This window comes from Aegilops tauschii, chromosome 7, assembly GCF_002575655.3.
Source record: "Aegilops tauschii subsp. strangulata cultivar AL8/78 chromosome 7, Aet v6.0, whole genome shotgun sequence".
NCBI classification, from domain to species: domain Eukaryota; kingdom Viridiplantae; phylum Streptophyta; class Magnoliopsida; order Poales; family Poaceae; genus Aegilops; species Aegilops tauschii.
This window is the reverse complement of record NC_053041.3, coordinates 8,847,310-8,854,293: the sequence shown is the minus strand read 5'-3', so window position 1 is coordinate 8,854,293 and position 6,984 is coordinate 8,847,310. Positions and strand designations below refer to the sequence as shown.

Below are 6,984 nucleotides of genomic sequence, written 5' to 3'. Positions count from 1 at the left end.
GCCAGGAGAGGAGGAAAAAGTGGAGCAGATCCAAATTCAGAAGCTGCACGAACGGGTTCAAGCGCTAGAGGAACGAGACGGCAATCGACATGCCGAAACTACCCCCTCAGCTACACCCTCCATCTCAGCGGAGAAGCAGCATGGCTTCCACCGAGCTGCTTCAGCCAGAGCATGTCTTGACGGCTCCTGCTAGCTACCCTGTGGATGCTATCACGGAGTCTCAACATTGCCACCTTATGGCGCAATGGCAGAACTTCAAAGTCAAGGCGGCTGTTGGCTCTGTTTTACCTCCTGAACCCGGCGCAACCTACCACTGTCGGCCAATTCCAGAAGGATATGCTAGGGTGATGGTGGATGAAATAACGGAGGGATTTGAGGACCTCCAGCTTGACCACCCTACCGGTGAAGGGAAGACTCGGCTGGGTTCTGCTCTGAAGACTCCATGCCTATGGCGGAAGGAGCTCATCAACCTTCCGAACTGGACGGGTCCGGCGAGTAAGGGCACTCCGCCTCCTCCTCCGACGAGTGATCAGGGCACTCAGCCTCCTTCTCCGGCGCGTGGCGGCACTCCGCCTCCTCCTCCGGCGAGTGATCAGGGCACTCGGCCTCCTTCTCCGGCGCGTGGCGGCACTCCGCCTCCTTCTCCGCCTGTGCCGGCGCGCCAGAGCAGCCAGCCTCCTCCTTCTCCGCCTAGTCAGCAAGGGCGGAAGAGACCCGCCGCCGCTCCGGCTGCTCCGGCGCGTCGTAGTCCTTCTCCTCCGTCTCGTAAGCAAGGAAAGAAGACAGCCGCAGCCACTCCGTCTCCTCTGCCGGCGTCTAGCAGTACAGCTGCCAGAGGCGGGAGGCAATATAGATTCGGTCCTTCTCTGAAGACTCCAGAGAAGTTACCATACGAGAGGACCGAGAAGGAAACCAGGGAGATCGTGCGAGCCGAAGTGACAAACTTCTTTGAAGGGGTGAAATCAAAGAAACATCCACCTCCGGAGGAGAAGGTAGATCCGGTGAAAGCAAAGCCATATGCCGAAGCGGAGCGGTCGGGAAGTACTGTCAGTGATAAGAGGTTAAAAGAACGATGAACTGGGAAAAAAATTGCCCAGCTCGGCGAACAAGCGAACCAATCGTGCCCCCCGCTCAAGGTGTCAAAAGACATCGTCGCTAATGATCCGAGGATGGTGGCCGGTTATAGCAATCTTGGAGATTACCTGCCCGACGATGTACAATATGAAATCATGGAGGTGGACGAACACAAATACCATTACGGGAAGCCTCTCGTCAAAGATGAAAGATCTCTAACAACGATGATGCGAAGATTACATGATTGGTACATGAAAACCTGCAGAGAGTCTGATGGGATGGATACTTTGACGCTGAGAGTTAAACCGGAGCATGACCTCGTTGGAATTGAACTGCTGAATGTTCCATTTGAGGATTTCTTCCAGTTTTACAATCAAAAGGCCCTCGATAAAACAACGATCACTTGCTACTGTGTGTAAGTAGTACTACTTCTGTCATTAAGTCTCTCTATATAGGTCAGCTCTTTCATTGCATGTATTTATAATTATCCTCACTATATTGTGCAGATTGAAGATCGCCGAATTGAAGAAAAGACAAATCGGTGATATTGGGTTCATTAACACAAATCTCATAGATGCATATACAGTTGAAAAACATCCCAAAGAAGCCGAGGCCAACTTGCTACGATCGTTGGTATTAAATCAAAACAAAAATATACTACTCTTTCCTTACAACTTCAAGTGAGTGTTACTGTCTTGTGCATATTCGGTTTCCCTTATTAGTCCAGGTTATGGTAATGTAATTGATGACTTATGCATGCATGCGCAGCTTCCACTATATTCTCGTAGAGATTAAGCTTGAGCAGGGAGTAGTAACCGTCTTAGACTCGAGACGAAAAGATCCCCAGGACTATGCGAACATGGCTCAAATGCTCGAGAAGTAAGTTAAATCGATCATTATCCACCATATCAGCAACTTTGTTCATTTCCTGATATCAAGTAATTGTTTTCTTTGTCTGGCAGGGTTTGGAGAAAATTCACCACAAAAGCTCCGGGACTGCCGAAGAAGCTGCAATTTAGACACCCGAAAGTAAGTACTATAGTAGCATGTTCCGCGCATCTCCTAGTGATTCAAGCGCTAGTTTCATCAATACCATTTAGCATGCTTGCTTATTAGTTTGATTGACCTCTATTTCTTGTAAAGTGGTTGTGGCAGGAACCCGCGAATAATTACTGTGGATACTACGTTTGCGAGTCCATCCGCCACACGACCTGTGAGCGGGGCTACTCTGACGAGCAATATGAAGTGCGTAAGCAATAATATTCACAATTGTATTTTATTACCATCATTTGTATCCAGTTTCATTTATTCATATATATATATGTATTGACCCCCTTCTTCAAATTAGATCTTTCAGATGCGTGATGAACTCCTAGCACCAGATCATATGCGAGGAATTCAAGAGGAATTGGCGGCATTCTTCCTTGACCACGTGATCGCTGAAAACGGAGAATACTATGTGGACCCTGTGTTCATATATAATTAGGAGATTATATTGTAAGAGATAATTATTGTATATATGTAGCCGGTAGTGTCGGATAGATATACGAGAACTTGTTGTTCGACCAATCTCTCGGAGAAGGAGAGGTGGTCGATATCACTTCTCTCTGTATGCATATGTTCATGACGATCTTCTGTTTCCTTCATTTGCTTACTAGTTAGCGTGTCTAGTCCTCTCTATACGTATATAGTACGTAGCATCGACCAAGCACGGAGATAAGAGAGGACACTTCTCTCTATTAATTAGCTAGCTAACACAATATATGAAACACCTAAATTAACCCCCCAAAACCCCCCACCCACCCCCCCTTCAAAAAAAAAACAAAACCCCCAGCCCCTGAAATGCTAACGCGTGGATGCCTACTGGTCCCGGTTGGTGACACCAACCGGGACAAAAGGCCCTGCCTACACCAACCGGGACAAAAGGCCCTGCCTATTAGTCTCGGTTGTTGGCACCAACCGGGACCAAAGGCCCCCTTGCCTGGGCTGGCAGCGGCGGCCACGTGGAGGACCTTCTATCCCGGTTCGTGTAAGAACCGGGACTAAAGGGTTAGGGCTTTAGTAACGACCCTTTAGTCCCGGTTCGAAAACTGGGACAAAAGGCCCTTACAAACCGGGGTAAAAGCCCCTTTTCCTACTAGTGAGAAAAGCCATGGCATCGCTAACTATGCTAGTCAACCATTTGAAACGAGAATTGCTAATCACATGGACCATTTGAAATGAGAGGAATGAACAGGTGTTCCACAACAAGAGTGCTCCTTCACCAATATTGCTCACCTCCATCATTTGGAAGGAAAATATTTAGGTCACCGCCGGTGCCAAAAAATCAGGGTTAATTATCACGCGCGAGTAATTACCATGCCGTACATGGATGTAAGGGTTCTTATGTAATCAACTCTATTCCTCGCTTAATTAATGGATGAGGCAAATCTTTTGCCTCCGTTTTAAAAAATAGACACGGATAATGATCACACAGCAACAGGAAACAGCATTCCAAGACCACACTGTCATTCGGATAGCTCCCAGCAAATTTTGCTCATTCTACAAGTTTTTTTCAATTCGCAATGCAAGTAACCTAGGGGTTGTGCAGACAGGTAATCTGCGCAACCGAGTATTAGCTCCATCTCAACTTTGTCACCATCAATTTGGGTCGGATGTTCATAACAAGTTCTGGCATGGCCCCACAAAAGAAAACACATCGTTAGTGCACGCCACCACACGTTCCTCCAGAGCCAAGACATCAGGAAGAACTCTCACCCAACGTACTAAATTTTCTCTATTCTTCATCACCAGCATGCTCAAGAAGATAGTTTGCAGCGAGTTGCTCATTCCTGTCGCAGGCGAAGAATGCTTCGATGACATGTGCTCTCTCAAACCCCATGGCTTCCAGCTGAAGAGCAAAAACAAATCCAATCAACCAAGGTGAATAAGTGAGATGCATGGTGTATTTATGCAGCCAGAGGCCATTTAAGGTAATTATGAGGCATACCCGCCCAATTGCCTCTTGCTCTTCTGATGTTACACTGATAGCATGAGGCATCTCATCCTGGTCAGCCTGGTCTAAATAGTCCCTGGAAATGTCCCACAAGGAAGATTTAGTAGATATATCATTGTAGACCACTAAAATTGAGAAGACTGTGAGAATGAAGCACCATGATTGGTTGAAAGCACAAAGTACAGGGGAAAGGATGCAGCAGCAGCTAATAGATATTTTTACATAAAGTAGCACACACACACACAAGTTCTTTGAGGCGCCACTTTATGCTAGCTTATCATGATATCTTCAGGAACTATATTAGCAGCTCCCGCAAAAAAAAACTATATCAGAAACTATATTAGCAGCTCCCGCAAAAAAAACTATATTAGCAATATATGCTATACTTGAAACAGCACAAGCCTAAAAACATTTATTACCAGTTACTGGTATGAACTGAACCAAAACAAAACTGACAACAATAGGTTAGGAAAATAGGATGAAGTCAACAAACAAAACGGCAAAACCACTTGCCACAAAATCTAACCACCTGGCAAGTGGCAGTGAGCAGATATAACAGATTGATGAGATTCCAGTTTATAACTAAGAAAGCAAAATTAGTACTATGAATTCTATAGCTTATTTAAATGAGACAATACATAACTTCAGCAAATAAAGAAAAGTACCCATCGCCGCCTTCAAATGTCTCGTTTAGTAACTGAAGGAACTCATCATTGTTCTCTTGAATCAACCTCAGAAGTGGAGGATTCTGCTTGCTCAATTCCTGGAGCATAGGCTGTAGCGAAATACCAGCAAAAAGTTCAGACAGAGAATGAAGGTGAGCATAACAAAAACAAGACATTGATAGAAAACCAGTAAAATTTATGGATTTGTATGGACCATTTCCCGAAGTGCTTGAAACTGCAAATCATAATAGCAAATTAGCAATACACTACTACTTCAAAATTAGAACAACACATGGTAGGGTGCTGAAGGGGGTTTCATTCGATCAAACTACATTAATCACTAATACTCTACTAAATGGAGCATTGCATACTTTTAGTGCATATACATAGAAAATGACAATTCGTTCGGAATGCAAATGCAATGATACACGCAGGATAATACTTTCCTATCCCAACATTATGCACAAAAGCATCCCAAGTAACAATAAACATGTGTATCCTACAGCGTTGCCTGATGGACCAACTAATAACTGCTTGCACCACAGCATTCACTTGTACAAAGAACAAATTATACTGAACACAGTATATGCTCCTGCCACAGAATTCTACTTTCCACATACTTAACATATCTACAAGTAATCCACATAAACTCGTCAAGACAAATGTTATGCATAAATGATACTTCCTCGGTCCCAACATGTCTAGCATATTTTGAATTGTTAAGAGGAGATTTTGACTAATAGTTACTCAATTAATGTTGTCTACATATATAAAATCGCAATCATAACTTTCTTAATACAAATCTAATGACATCAATTTTATCTCACATAACCCACATACTAACAAAGTAGTACTTTGGTAAACACCTTACCTTAACAAATTAATGTATGCCTTATAAGGTATAATTTGAGATGGAGGGACTATAGATTTGAGTGGACAAACTACCAGCATTCACATGACAAGTACTGGCTACCATCACAACATCAAATTATAAGTAAAAAGTTCACATGTGTCATCTCTGTTCCTAGTACATTAGATCATCGACTAGTTTGACGAGCAATGATAGTAATAAACAGAATGGTTGGCTTAATCCCATGTGCACCATTGTTCCGTACCTCGTTTTTTTCTCTATCAGAAAGATCATAGAACACAAAAGGAGAGAAGTAACTGACAAAACATAAAGATAAGAACCTGTTGGTTATTTCTAAGAAAATCAAGTGATCCACCCCCCAGCAGCACCTCCAGCATGGGAAGCCCCCTGTTACATCATTCAATTGGTCAAAAGATACTCAAAGAAGCAACACCGCACCAGCACTACACAGACAAAGGTGGAAAGTAAACCTGTGGGAAAAGATCTAATGGTGCTGTGTTTGGGATTCCAGAGAGGCCGGTGTCTCCAGGAGCTGCATCAGTGGTGTTTGCCCCTTGACCAACCAGCGGAACAGCAACTTCAGCTGTCACTGGAATACCCTAATGTTTGAGAAAACAAAATATCAACTATAGCATCATAAAATCGATCCAAATTAAAAATTCAGATGGGGAGAGATACGCATAGAGTACAGATAGTCAATGGCACGTTCTGGATTGTTATAAGCAGCACGGAGAGCTCTTTGGACCTTATCTCTGTCCCAGCTGCCACCCCCCATCTTCATTATCTGGTTAATCATTGTTGTGTAAATAGGCAATTTCTTGATTAAATTAATCCACGAATAAATCACTGGCATGGCATTGACACAAATAAACGCATACTGATTTTCAGTCAAGCTAGCACATACTACGCTAATTGCAGAAAGATCTACGTATAACGCTAGCATGGCTAAAACAGAAAACAGTAGGAGTGGGATAAACGAGTTATACCCTCCAGTAGGCCATGCAGAGGCCGCGGCTTTGGTGGAAGCAGCGGCGTCCTCAGCGGCCTTCTTGTCGGCTTCAGCTTTCTCGGCGGCGGCACGTTCGGCGTCGGTGGACATGGTGATGATGAAGGCGACGCGGACGTAGACGATCAGAAGCGAGCAGTCGCAGAATCGCTGCCCAAAAACCTATTCGCCCCTCACCCCGGACAGGAACCAGAAGGGCGTGGTTTCGGAGACCTGCTCTCCCGTCGACCGTGTACGCGGCGGACGGGATGGAGTCACCGGCGGCAGCAGCAGCAAGGGAACGATGGTGAGCGTGGAGCAGATGTGATCTGTTCGTGGCGGCTAGGGTTAGGAGACACCGCACACTTACACTTATACAGGCGCAGCCGCGTGG

The 6,984-nt window shown here is 44.8% G+C and overlaps 1 pseudogene; it reads right to left on the bottom strand.

Annotated features, from left to right (window-relative positions):
* Positions 1-3,844: 3,844 nt before the first annotated feature.
* Positions 3,845-6,401, bottom strand: LOC109785501 (ubiquitin receptor RAD23b-like; annotated as a pseudogene).
* Between the last annotated feature and the right edge of the window lie 583 nt (positions 6,402-6,984).